The sequence below is a fragment of the Vespula vulgaris genome, chromosome 12 (assembly GCF_905475345.1).
Source record: "Vespula vulgaris chromosome 12, iyVesVulg1.1, whole genome shotgun sequence".
Classification (NCBI taxonomy): domain Eukaryota; kingdom Metazoa; phylum Arthropoda; class Insecta; order Hymenoptera; family Vespidae; genus Vespula; species Vespula vulgaris.
In genome coordinates, this window is record NC_066597.1 from 3,350,123 (window position 1) to 3,365,000 (window position 14,878).

Genomic DNA, 14,878 nt, shown 5'->3' on the forward strand with positions numbered 1-14,878 from the left:
CGAATTACTAATTAGATTCAAATAAGATTCTAACGCGTCGCTAACGACAAACGGCGGAAGCGAACAGTGATGATACTCGGTAATCTTACCTTTAAGGACAACAGTTGTTGTTTCTTTCAATAGTCTCAAGTATAAATCCGTTGACATTAAAGTGACGTTGCACGACCAAACGATGATTGTCAACGCATACGAATGAACTTTATATACACATATATATATATATCTATATATTTATTTATATATATATATTTATATATATATATGTTCGTGTATATAGGTGTATATATATTGTGTTATTTCTAATTTTATTTTCAAGTTTTATTTGAAGAAAATTCTCTTTCTTTTATTTAGTAAAAGTTGCGAAAAGAGTCTTAACAATTCGAATATTGTAGTCTGCATTTTTTCTTTTTTTCTTTTTCTTTTTTTTTTTTAAAGTAGATATATATATCATATAGTATACAATCTTTAATAAAAATTTTGTTGAGTAAATCATATCTAATTTATAACTAATAGTAAGTTATAAATATGTATTAAATGTAATTAATTATAACACATATAATAAGTTTTCTTATACATACATGTATACATACATACATATGTGTAAAACGAGAGATCATATAATTCTTATTAGTATAACTATATTATATTAAATAATGATAAAAGTTGCATTGAGTTATATACTCAGTATATAAATATCTATATTATAGTATAATTATATTCATATGTAATATTTATAAATCTCGATATAATATAACTTACTACAATTTAATATATTCCATTTGATATAACTTATATCGATTTTTCGTACCTTATATCGAAGATTTCGTTTCTTAGAAAAAAAGAAAAAAGACATAATAATAAAAAATAAAAAAATAAATACTACGTAACATATTAGAAAAGTTTCGAGTGTCGAAATCAGTTCCGATGAATCGAGTTCCGATAACATACCGATCGTAAATCTTTTAAGACGACAAAAACGATATCGAAAAGGTTGGCAAGGTACAGGAGATTGAGAGAGAAGGTGTACAGAGAAAAGTTCACACTACTCGTAAATGATTATATGACCGGTCTAACTTTTTAAGAGTTCGTAAACGTTTCGTTTCTCTTAATGCTCGATGTTTTGACGCATTCACGTTTAGTCGATATCTTTCTCTCGAAAAATCTTAAGAGATTTAATTTTTCTATTTAAAAAGAAAAAAACGAAACGAAACAAAAAGAAAAAGATGACCTGAAGGAAATGATGAAAAATATCTAATAATCTATTCTTCTAAGCTACACGAAAAAAAGGAAAGAAAGAACGAAAGATTGACGGACATTTTGATAGAAATATAAAAATCGTATTTAGATGAATTATCACATAACGATCATAATACACACACACACACATACACACGATCTTAGAAAATCAATTACTCTGTTTTACGAGACTATTCGTATTTGCATTTTGTACTTTTCATTTTTATTATCTTTTTATCAATTCTTAGAAAAAAATTCTTTTGACTCTTTGAAACAATCTGACTCAACAAAAAACAAAAAAGAAAAAGAAAATAGCAAAGAATGTCTTTCCAAAAGAAAAATAAATAATTGATTTGTTTGTTTATCTCTTTGGCCCACTTAGGAACTTTTTGTGTCCGTCCAGTATCTACTTTTCTATATATTCGGTTTATAAGGACAGTGAGTCAATGAACACGAACAGGCTCGTCCATTCGTGCATAGGGTGAAAGCAGAAACAGGGAGGGGCCTTACGCGTAGGAGGGACGCTCTATTTTCTTCTTGGTTTTCTACCCACGCTTCTTCTGACCCACCGAGAAATCCGATCGAACTTATAACCACGACTTCCTGTCGCGTGTAGGACTTCCATTTCTATGCTCCACCCAGTCTTGAGTTAAAGTGTCTTCGATCAAGTAGACAATGGATAAGATTATAGATCTAAAAAAGAAAAAAGAAAAAAGAAAACTGAACTTACAATATGTAAAAGATAAAAGAGATATCTTTTTGTTTTCTTAATTTTCTTTTTCTTTTTATTTCATTATTATTTATTTATTTATTTATTTATTTATTTTTTTTTTTTTTTCTGTTTCTTTTCTTTTTATCTTTTTTTTTTAAACCATCGTTTATTACCAAGACCGATCGAAATAAAAATTTTCCGAATCTTTATCGTTCGTAAAGGATATTATTGAACGGAATTACGAAACCGAGCTAAATTTAGAATCTAAAATTTACGATACGTATCCTAACGCGTGTACGTGCCCTCGTCTTATTACTATCAATATCAGAGTTGTTACAAATTGTTTTAGATTTTAATATATATCGAATTATAGAGATTATGAAAGTTCTCTTTTAGTTAAAATATGACGGTCGATAAACATAAAGATTATCTCACGTCTCAGCTGTTAGAATAAATTGCGATATTTATTATATTTATCAAACTATTCACAAAACAACTAATATTTCGACGATCCGTTATATGATTTATACGATCACAACGTATAATTACTTCGATTTATAATTAAACCTTTCAATTCGTACTGAATAAAGAGACGATAGGAGTAAACAATCTTTCTTTTCTTTCTTTTTTTTTTTTTTTACTTTCATAAATTTCGTTAAAAAATTACCATCGTCCGCCATATGCAAAATAAAATAGAAGTAGAAGAAAAGAAAATAAAGGGGGAAAAAAAAGAAAAGAAATTGGGGGAAATGGTGACGTCATATTATACAGTTCTAGCTCTCTTTTTTTCTTTTTTTCTCTCTTTCTCTTTTTCTCTCCTTCTCCTTCTCTCTTCCTCTCTTTTTCTTTCTTTCTCTCTTTCTATCACACTCCGTCTAATTCCCTGGGATTTCGAACGTTCAATTGCAACAGGCTTTACCGTTGGTCGCTATCGAGGAACAAAGAGCTTCACCATCGATGGCTATTTTCTCTTAGGGGAGTCCCTCGCTTGATCCACGATGATTCTCTCACAGTGAGTGGTCGAAATCAACGAGTACAGTGGTGGTAGCAGCTGTGCGTGAAAATTTCATTTAGCCTTTCAGGCTGACACACACACACATACACACAAACACACACACGATATATGCAGAAATACGTATACATTTATTCATCCATCCATCCATCCATCCATAGATCCATCCATAGATTTATACATGGGCATGGTTATAATAATCGTACACAGTAAAAATGATTTTTCATTTTGCTTTCGCAGCGTATGTTTCTCGGTCATCTCGTTACGAGATAGAAAATCATGACTGGAAACAATGGCGACGTTCAATGCACAAATGTCCTTATTGTTAGTGAAAGTAATAATGGCAAATAAGAATCACGAAGTAGCGGAGAAACTCATGCCGTTTGTACTACGTATATTGTCCGTCTATGTGTATTCGTTCGTCCTTTTTTGTTAAGTGGTTCATGTTGGATGATTCAGTAGGATGCATCTCAGTCTTTCTCTCTTTTTCTTTTATATTAACACCTTCGAATTCTTTTTTCTTTTTCTATTTTTTTTCTTTTCTTTTCTTTTTCTTTTTCTTTTTTTTTTTTTACTTTTTTTCTTTCGTCCTTCGAACATTGCACATCTTTTGTCCTCTCACCTAGCCAAGAGGTTACCATTGTTCGGCGAATTCTTTTTCTTTATTTTCTTTTTTCTTCTCTCTCTCTCTCTCTCTCTCTCTCTCTCTCTCTCTCTCTTTTTCTTTCTTTTTTTTTTCTATACCCATACATTACTTACCTGTAGAATATTCACCAGCTGACTCGTGTCGAACCAACAAGGTGAAACCTCCAACCTACCTGACCTGGAACTAACAGCTAAACTATTTTGTTCGTGCGTTCGTGTGTTCGTCGTATCTACTTTAAGTCGAGTCCCCATGATGGTGTTTCATCGTTCCTCGCTTCTCTTCGTGGTCTCTTGCGTAAAATATTTATAGATTTCGGACGCGTTGTTCGATGTAGAAATTGCCATTGTGCTTTTGGCGCCACTGTGCTAAAGATTTTCTTTCGTAATTGATCACCGGGTATACATACCATCGTGCATTTTTATTTATCTTTCTTTTTTTCCCTTCTCCTTTCTTCTTTTCTTCTTTTTTTTAAATATATATATACATATATTTTTCCGAACGTCGGTCAGTTTAAACATATTTTTTACTTCGTTATATTTCTGTTATATACTTTATTACGATTTTTTTTTTTTTTTAATAATACCAATAGTATATAATATTAGTAAAATAGTTTGTACAGCATTATATATTACGATATATTATTAGTATTATACTATTCGTAATATACAATACCAGTACAATGCTATACAGTACGTAATTATATATATATATATATTTTAAAAAATGTAGAAAAATAGTAAAGAAAAAAAAAGAAAGAAAATCTGACGAAGAAATAAGGATAATAATTTTCGTTATAAAATAATTGCTCTAGTTAAAACTTTTAATAATTCTTCTTTATAGTCGGATTTTAGAGAAAGAGAGAGGAATATCATGCGCCTATGCAGGTTTCGACCCTCGACAGATGTTTTTTGGGGGTGGAGGAAAGGTATCGTAGAACGTGGCACACAGGCATCTCGCCACCGCCATAACTACCACCATATCCACCGCCATCATTGACGTCAGAGTACCACCGAGCAACCAGTCGACCATGTTGTCCCTTCAAAAAGGTTTCCCATGTTGCCAGATCTTCGTTCATTCTCTTTGTTCCTCGCAAATCTTTCTCGAGGATGTTGCATGCTCCGGATCTAGGTCCTTCGAGTATTATTTTATAATAATTCTATCCTTTTGTGTTTCTCTCACTTTCGTTTTCTTTTTAAATAAGAAGATCGCACGCGTCCTCTACATTCTAATTCTGTAGCTTCGTTAGTTTACGCAGTTATATTCTTCTCTTTTCTTTTTTTTTCTCTTATTGAAAATTTTGAAAATCATTTAACAAAGATTTCTAATCGAGAAAATGTTACTTCAATGTTTCTAATCGTTTGGAAATTTTCGAGGATATTTGTTGATAAACGTTTATATACTAATTCCTCTATGTAATTATACGTATATATCCATATACATGTATATAGTTACACGTAGATATTTGGATGTTTATGTATATTTTACTCGATATAAGGAGAAACATTGGTGCATCTATGTATGTATGTATGTATGTATGTGTGTATGTACGTATATACGTATGTACTATGTGTCGAGACCATACGCCTGCAGGAAATTGGAAATGGCGAGTGCACGTTGCAAATAGTCGAGATCGTTCTAGGAAATTGGTATTTTCTTTATTTACTTCTTTTTACCTAACCATTTAGGTTACTGTGATTTCATCGAACTCGTCCATTTTTGTTTGCTTTTCTTTTTTCATCTTCTTTCATTCCTTTTCTTTTTTTTTTTTTTACTTCTTTTCTTTTTTACCAAAGAGTATCGAACGTGAAAAATTATTTATTCAAATATGTTTGCACGAGGTAGATGAAAAATTTTTATTTCGAGTTAAGTTGAATCAAATGGAACGGAAGAAGTATAGATATTTTTGGTATTTTTCTTCTTTGTTTTTTTATTATCGTTTTTATATTTTTTATGCACGTATATATATATATATACGTAAAGAGAATATTTCACGAGTAATAAATACAATTATTATAACATCATAATTCTGTTCGAAATTGAATCTAAAAAGAATATTAATAATAAAGAGAGAGAGAGAGAAAGAGAAAGAGAGAAAGGTGACCGAAAAAAATAAAATCCATATAATCATAATCTTTCTAATAAACGACCAACGATAACACGATGATCATAATTATGAAATTAAACGCGAACTCTGACAATAAGGCTCTCACTAAGAAAAATATTAAAAGACATTACAAATCCCATCGAAACAAAATTTTCACGACGCAATACGCTTGTGCTCTTCGACCTTTTTAAATTTAAACCTTCTACGAATATCTTCCTTTTCGACGTCGTTGAAAGAAAGAAAAAAGATAGAGGAACCAAAAAAAGAGAGAAGAGAAAAAGAGAGAGAGAGAGAGAAAGAAAGAAAAAGAGAACGAAAAAAGACAAAAAGAAAAAAGAAAAAAAAAAGTACCAAAAAATAGAAAAACGGGAAACAAAAAAAGAAAGAAAGAAAGAAAGAAAAGAAATAGAAAAAAGGCATGCCACACAGAGAGAGAGAGAGAGAGAGAGAGAGAGAGAGAGAGAGAGAGAGAGAGAGAGAAAGAGAGAGAGGAAGAGGAGGAGATAAAGTAGACGTAAGAGACGAAGCATGGTTCGTGTCGAGGAGGAGATGATGCGAGCGAAGGTTTTCAAAAGCAACGGGAGGAGACCCTTCGAGACCCGAGAAGACGAAGGACAACGATAGTCGACGACTGAGAGGAGAAGCAGATAAAGAGAGAAAAAATCAAATAAGAAGAAGACGAAGAAGAAGAAGAAGAAGAAGAAGATAGATAGATAGATAGTAGTAAGAGATAGAAAGAGAAAGAAGGAGAAAGATACGAGGAGGGTCTTCTTGTGTATCTTCCGGCCACACACATACACACAATATATATACATACGTACATACACAGCTGACTCACCACTCACTCACTCACTCACTCAACGTTGTACACGTGTACGATGTACACGTAGGCGTTTTCTCTTTCTCTCTCTCTCTCTCTCTCTCTTTCTCTCTCTCTGTCTCTCTCTCTCTCTCTCTGTCTTTCTCTCTCTTTATGAGAGAGTTTTATCGTATATGCGTGCGTTGTTTTCGTTGAGGGGGCAGACCTCGTGGGTCTCTCTCTCGGAACTCTCCTCCGACGACTATACGTCATGAACTCGCGAGAACTTCTATTTATAAGTGAACGACGGAGTCTCTATACATGTATGTATGTATGTATGTATGTATATATGTATGCATGCATGCATGTGTATATGTGTACAACAAACATACAGGGTGCTCCACTAGACTACAACTCACTGCTTTCATATCAAGTCCTCAAGTCCTCCGGCTACTGCGAGTCGGAGTAAAATGAGGAAGAAGGTGCACGTGAAAAATAATAGTTCGTCCGTCTATTTCTTTACTTCTTTGTTTGTTTGTTTGTTTTGTATTGTTTCGTTTCGTTTTGTTTTTTTTTTCTTTTCTTTTTCTTCCTCCTTAAGAAAGCGGAATTATTTCGATAGTCAAAAATCTTTTTTCTCCTTTCAAAAATCTATTAATTCTTATTTTATTATTCGTATGTAATAATTATTATAGATTCGTTTAAACGATATTGCGATATCGCTGTAAAATTCTCGTTCATAATTTCTAACAAAATTTCGGATAGAAGTATCGTAGATCTTTCGTTCGTAGATCTCTAAAGAAGAAGAAGAAAAAAGAAAAATATAAGAGATGTACATAATTTTTTTTTTTTTCTATAACTATAAAATTAAAATTTCATTAAGCGAAATCATTCATTGATGGTATATTAAGGCATTAATAAAACACATCAAATATTTCTATATACAACATTAAATGATCATTAAAATTCGAATTGTCTTTCGTAATTGCGTGAATTATTTTCTAACAAATTTCTTACGAAAAAAAAAGAAAGAAAGAAAGAAAAGAAAGATCGTATATCAAATGAGTAAAGATAGATTAAAACATTTGTACGTACTTTTGCACGACTATATAACGATTAAAAAATATAACAAAATACACGATAATACCTACGTATACGTGATCGAGATTTAATTGAATAATTTGAAACTTTAGCAGAGAGAAAGAGAGAGAGAGAGAGAGAGGAGTACCATGTGTACATAAACATACACATACCGTACACACATCGTATACACACTGTGCACCGTATAGAAGATAATCGTATACATAGACAGACCCACAGCATCCTGGATGCACCTTACATTTACATATTATGTCGTAATGCTCGTTGTTTGTCTGTCATTGTAATAATATACATAGATCGATGGACGTCATTATTTATAAATGCTGCCTGGACAACGGTTTCCGTTAGGGTGTTCCTCTCCTCTTCGACTCGATAACTTGCGTTTCCTCTTTAACTCTTTCCCTCTCTCTTTCTCTCTCTCTCTCTCTCTCTGTCTCTCTTTATCTCTTTCTTTTTACGTTATTTATTTCCCTTCAGGAAGGATCATGCAGTTAAGACAATGATTTAAATCGCATAAATCCTTATATACTAACCAGAACGAGAGCCTATCTAATGTTTAAAGAGTATGTCTCTTTAATGAGAGGGTATTCTTTCCTTTTCTTTTCTTTTTTTTTTGCTTCTATCTTTCTGCTTTCTTTCCTTTTTTTTCTCTCTCCCCTTCTTTTCCTCTTTTTGTTCTTAAACGCAAGCAGCGAAGTAAATCATTTAGTCTACTGACGTTTAATTAGACGCGTTGTGATGTACGAGGAAAGAAAAGAAAGAGAGAGAGGAAGAGAGAGAGAGGAAGAGAGAGAGAGAGAGAGAGAGAGAGAGAGAGAGAGAGAGAGAGAAAGAACGCTTAGTTTCTTTCTCTCTCTCTCTCTCTCTCTCTTTCTCTCTCTCTTTCTCTCGGAAAATCCGTTCGTTCTACTTAAGAGAAAATGGCAGCCTCTCTGGGTGTTGCTGTTACTGCTAGTGCTACCTTGCTTCTCGTTCTCTTAAAGAAACAGCCTGTAATTAAAACAAAATAACGGCACGCGAGGATTTTCACGTTAATTATGGGACTATTTAACGAGTATAATAATAATAATGATAGCAACAATGATAATAAAAAAATAATCAAAATAATAACGATAATAATAATAATGATAGATAGATAGGTAGCTTTAATTGTTTCAAACTCTTTAATTGTTTTATCTCCCTAAGGAGATCATTATTGTTTCCTTTGTTCTTATTTCTTTCTTTCTTTCTTTTTTATTATTATTATTATTTATTTTTTTTTCTTTTTATATTTTTTCTTCCTCTTGCCCTGATAACATCTCTCCAAGTGAAAATACTTTGACTTATTTAGGATGATTGATCGATCCGATCGATCGATCGATCGATCGATCGAACGATCGATTGATCGTCAAATGATCGATACGTAGCAGCCTGATAGTGACCGATCGATCTTTGGGATAATGAATTTTCCGTAAACGTTCGATCGAAAATAATGAAGTGTAAGACAAATGATTTTGCTTATTGATTTTTATATATTGATCATTGAGATACGATACTTGTGTGCGTGTTTGTATGCGTGTAAACGAAAATAGATTTAATAGATCATTTGATAATGACGAAGGAAGAGATAGATGAACAGATTTATTTGATATCTATAATAAAAAAAAATAGATAGTATATATTTATATACGCACATACTAGATTTGTATATTAATATTTTATATTAATTTTTTTCATATATATATATATCTTTTTTTTTTACTAGATATAATAATATAGTACTATATACATCTCTTTCTTACCGTGTTTTACACACACACACACACAGAGAATATACTATATTAAATGTATAAGAACTCTCTCTCTCTCTCTCTCTTTCTCTCTTTCTACCCATCTAAATATAAATTCAACAAATCGAGTTAAGATCACGTAAAGGTAAACCCAAATAAAACAACAGTGAAGGAATATAAATAATATAAAAAAAAAAAAAGAAAAGAAAAAAAAAAAATAAGAGAATACAAATAGAGGAGAAACATATAGAAGAAAAATCGTTATTACCGAACGATAACTGCAACTGAATCTGGGCCAACTATTTATAGTATATTGCCATACATCTCTTCGACGGCCTCGTCGTAGTCATAGTCACAGTCATAGTCATAGTCATAGTTATAGTTATAGTAGTCGTGCCTTTATTGCCGCGAATACCACGTGCGTTTTATGTGCGTATAGTGAAATATCGAGACTGAAATATCGAATTGATCGCGTACCACGGTCATTGTTGCATCTACGAGGAAAAACAACTCGCTGAGAGAGTTTATAGCTTTGCTAGCTTTACGATTATTGAGATCTCAGCCATTCATGATCGTTCACTTCTTGCTCCTACCTCTCTCTTTCTCTCCCCCCCCCCCCCACCCCTCACCCATCATTCTCTTCTTTCTCTTTCTCTCTTAACGTCTAGCAACTTGCATAGAAAATTACACTGGAAGTTCTTCCTTATCGATTCGATCGTATTATATTTAAATATCGATCGAATGATTTTTTCTTTTTCTTTCTCCCGTTTTCTTTTCTTTTTTTTTCGACTTTAAAATAGTCTCCGTAAAAAATTCCATTCGGGATTTATTTTAATTGTTCGTATTTGAAAAAAAAAAGAAGAAAAAGGAAAGAGAAGGAAAGTTACAAGAGTGTTTTTTATACTAGTGATAGAAATAATTATACTGGGGTGTACTTTTTAGTTTAACTGTGATATAATAATTGTATCAGTCTTTGCTGATATAATTATGTAATATGATACAACTTATTTTGTAATACAATGTTGCATCAGTATGATTATATTATGGTATAACTTGTAACGATTATACGATTATACTACTGTAAATATGTCTTATTCTGAGAGATATATAATATTTACAATTTATTATTATATAAAACATTAGACAGAAAAAGAGAATTTTGAAATATTCACATAAAATTCACATAAATAGAATTTTGAAAATAAAAATATTTAAGTCTACGTGATATCTCAAAGTTACATAAACTTATATACATACATGTATGCATACATACACACACACACACACACACGTATATATATATGAAAAGAGATGATTAAATTAAATGGAATTAATTTCGTCTATTTTATGAGAATTACAATACAAACGTAATGCACATATCTATATGAAAAATAACGTACATCTGACGCTTAATTTCTTTTTCTTTTATTCTTTCTTTCTTTTTATTATTATTATTATTATTATTATTATTATTTGTTTTTTTTTTATTTATTCTTTTTTCTTTTACGATCTTTCACATAGCGATTTTCGTCAAATGTTAGAGAATGCTATCTCTTTATCTTCTTTTCTCATTCTCTTTTCTATTCTCCCATGGGGAAACATGTGCTCCGAAAGAAACATGCGAGCCGTGAAATTATACAGTGGAATCGATCGGTTTGTCGAACGATCGAACGGCCAGGCATTACCATTTCAAAATGATCGTTAAAATGCATGAGATTCGCGCGACCATAGAGAAGAAAGAGAGAGAGAGAGAGAGACAAAGAGAGAAAGAGTGACGAGATAGAGAGATGGGTCGTTCTTGAATCGTTGTTATCGATTTCTACGTCATTCGAGATTTTCAAACGATAAGCTCGAGAAACTACGTTCCCGTGTCCTCAATGGACAACTTGTACGTTTTCTACGAGTCTTTTTCACATCAAATTCATTTTTATCGCATATCTCACTCTATCTCTATCTCCTTCTTTCTGTTTATCTCTCTTTCTTGTTCACAGAAGTTATATTTGTGTCTGTGTATGTGTGTATATGTCTCTCTCTCTCTCTTTCTTATTCTAATAGAAGTTACATCGGTCTCTCTCTCTCTCTCTCTCTCTTCATTTTTATATATTTGATATCTTTATCGTTATACAATAAGAGAGAGAGAGAGAGTGAGAGAAGAGAAAAAGAGAGAATTTGATCCAATTTAATAAATGTAATTTTGTGTCTGTTTCTTTCTTTTTATTTTTATCTTCTTACTACTTATTGTATCTCTCTCTCTCTCTCTCTCTCTCTCTCTCTCTCTCTCTCTCTCTCTCTTTCTCTCTCTCTCTCTATCTCTTTCTTTTTTTCTCATTCACACGATCATTAAATCAGTCTTTCTCTATCTTCATTCAGTAAATCTAATTTTCTATCCTTCTTTTTTTTCTTGCCACTTTCATTATTTTTAATGGAGGATATACATACGTAAAACGATTTGTAACTATCATAATTATTATCTTATATCTTGCTCTTTCTCTCTCTCTCTATTTTTTTCGTATGTATTTGATAACTTCGCTGTTACAGTAAGAGTTTTGATCTAATTTAATAAATCTAATTTTCTATCTGCTTGTTTATAGCTGTCTAATGTTTCATTGTATACAATGATAGACTATTTTCAAATTATCTTATTACTTATCCTATCTCTCTCTCTCTCTCTCTCTCTCTCTCTTTCTCTCTCTCTTTCTCTCTTTCTCTTATTATATATACATCTCTTCTTCTTTATTTAGACTCGTTATATATCGTCTCTCTCAATCTTCATTCAATCAAAATTATTTTTCGTCTCCGTTTCTACTTTCATTATTTCTAATATTATACATAGACTCAAATACTGATGTAATAATAGTGACTGATATTACATTAGATAATATTACTATATTACATAAGACTGATATTACATATACATAGTATCTTTTTTGTTAATCTAATATATTAATACATTTTCTTTTTTAATAGCAGATATACTTTGAACTACTTTGAACTATATTACTATTTATCATATATTTCTCTTTTTTCTTTCTTTTTCTTTTTTTTTTCTTTTTTCTTTTTTCTTTTTTCTTTCTACCTACTTCCATTGTATTCAATAGTAGACAGACGTGAAATAATTATTTCTTTTGAACTATGTCCTCTGTTTCCATATACATCGTAACACATATTCGCGAGGTTACTAGTAAACTATCCAGAATTCGATTAAATTTGGCGCGTTAACGAGGCCGAGTAAGCTTATTGCCCATAGGTATGTACGAACGAAGGAATTTACGATCGTGTAACTTCTGTTGATGTTGATGCTGATGTTGAATGTTGATGTTGCTGTTGATGTTGCCTCTCCCTAATGCAATTCACTTGGCACGTTCATGAAACTCGACAAATTCTAAAAGCCCGTTAGATCGAATGAGAAAAAAAATTGAAACGAAAAAAGAAAGAGAGAAAGAAAGAGAAAAAGAGAGAGAAAGAGAATAGGGATTGGCTCGTCAAAGATTTACACGCGATTTCGAATTTAAATAGTCACCGTCCTTCGTTCCTTTTTCGTTTAGCATCGTCGTCGTTTCCAACGCGAACGATCGGCAACCATAATCGGCTTGAATTCTTACCAAGGAAGACCATTCCTTTCTTGCTTTTATATATATATATATATTCGTTTTTTATATATATATATATATATATATATATATATGTTTCTACGAGCACGAATAGTTTGTTCATTTATATATATTTTCTTTGAAAAATATATATGTCAGTATATTCAATACCGTTTAATATATGTTTGCTAGAATACATAGAATACGTATAATATATTATAGATTTATTTTTCCAAGTTAATCGCTCGAAATTATTAAGTCAATAAGCAATCTCGACATTTTTCATAATTTATTTCTATATAAACAATTTTAATGTATATATATATTTTTTTCTTTTTCTTTCTGTTTTACTGAATTTTCGATAAAAAATATTAGTACATTGAGTGATACTTACACGTATTTACATAAATGTGTATGTGTAAAAGGAAAAAGAAAGATATTTGGATAAATAAATTTTCAAGATTACTACGTTAGTCCTTTCTTTTTTTAACTTATCTTTTTATTTGCAATTTTCTTTCTTATATATATTTTTTTTATTAGTATTTCGTTTCTTTCCTATCGATAAAACGTTTCTTGTTAAATGTGTCATTGGTCTTTGAGTTGATGGCGTGACGGCTTTGTAAACATCGCGCGTAACATTTTAACGCGCAAACTCGGTTTTGTTATCGAATTCTTTCTTTTTCTCTTTTCCTCCTCCTCCTCCTCCTTCTCGTTTTCCTCTTTTAACTCGATTAATATCACTTTGCTTTTTCGAGAAGCCAACGTTCTTTTTCGTTCTCTCGTTTAAGTTCACCTTATATAGATTGATCCAAAAGAAAACTAATATTTGACTACCTACGAATATCTCTGATAATTATTAGCTAAAAATACTTTAACTAAATTGGAATATTAGCAAAAAGTTGAAGATTTTGAAACGATTGCTTGGATATATTTCAATCTTAATTCTCAATAGATTTTAAAATTCTTTTAGAGATCGTATTGATTATATTGAAAATATTTTGTCTGTGCGTGTGGAATAATTCAAAATTAAGAATATTTTTATAATTATTGTTTCAAATAAATTATACATTTTATTCCCTCGGATATAAAAGTACTTTTACATTCTATCACTTATAATAAAATACACATATATATATACATACACGTACATACACATAAAGATAATGATTCGTGCAATAAATACATTTGATTTTGTTAATTCTAACGATTTCAAAAAAAAAAAAAAAAAAACAAAAGTTGATAATATAAAAGTTTATTACGTTAATATAAAAATCTATTATATAGAGTTTCACAATTTCTGAGATTTATTAAAAGACAATTTCTTTTCTTTTTTTTCTTTTTTTATATTCTTCTTTCTTTTTTATTTCATCTTTACAATTCTTATCATTTCAAATAAATTTATTTTCCATCGAATTATATACATTCTAACACTCCATATATATATATATGTATATAAGAGTCCGTGCCTATATAATGTATCTATATAAAACGAAAATGTTAGAACCCTATTTTCGACATCGCGTTGAGAATTGAATACCACCCCCACCCATTGAACAAACACGGTATTGCGTCTTATAAAATTTTTGATAGTCGTAGATAAGATCGTTGTGCTATGGCATTGCGCGTAGCGATATGGATAAGAGAGTTGTTAAAAGAAAAAAAAAATAGTGACACACACACACACACAGAGAGGGAGAGGGAGAGAGAGAGAGAGAGAGAGAGAGAGAGAGAGAGAGAACTTTCGATATCGTTGAGGTCGATCGTCGGACGTATCGATTTATAAAAGAATTCTTTTTTCATCTTTACGTTCCTTCTCTTCCCCTCTTCTATCACATTAAACCGAACAAGAATCATCGTCGAATCATCGTCATTCGTTTAATATCCTCTGAGAAACAACAATTTTATACGT

At 31.2% G+C, this 14,878-nt stretch overlaps 1 protein-coding gene across 4 annotated transcripts in view; it reads left to right on the plus strand.

Moving 5' to 3' along the window:
- LOC127068240 (inositol-pentakisphosphate 2-kinase) overlaps positions 1-14,878 on the plus strand; it is a 138,146-nt gene that overhangs the window by 25,575 nt on the left and 97,693 nt on the right. Inside the window, exon 2 of one of the 4 annotated variants that reach the window (XM_051004147.1) lies at positions 4,447-4,652. The exons of the other annotated variants lie outside the window; for them this stretch is intronic. The gene's annotated coding sequence lies outside the window, so the exon portion shown is untranslated. The remainder of the gene's footprint in view (positions 1-4,446; positions 4,653-14,878) is intronic. 4 annotated transcript variants of the gene reach the window in all.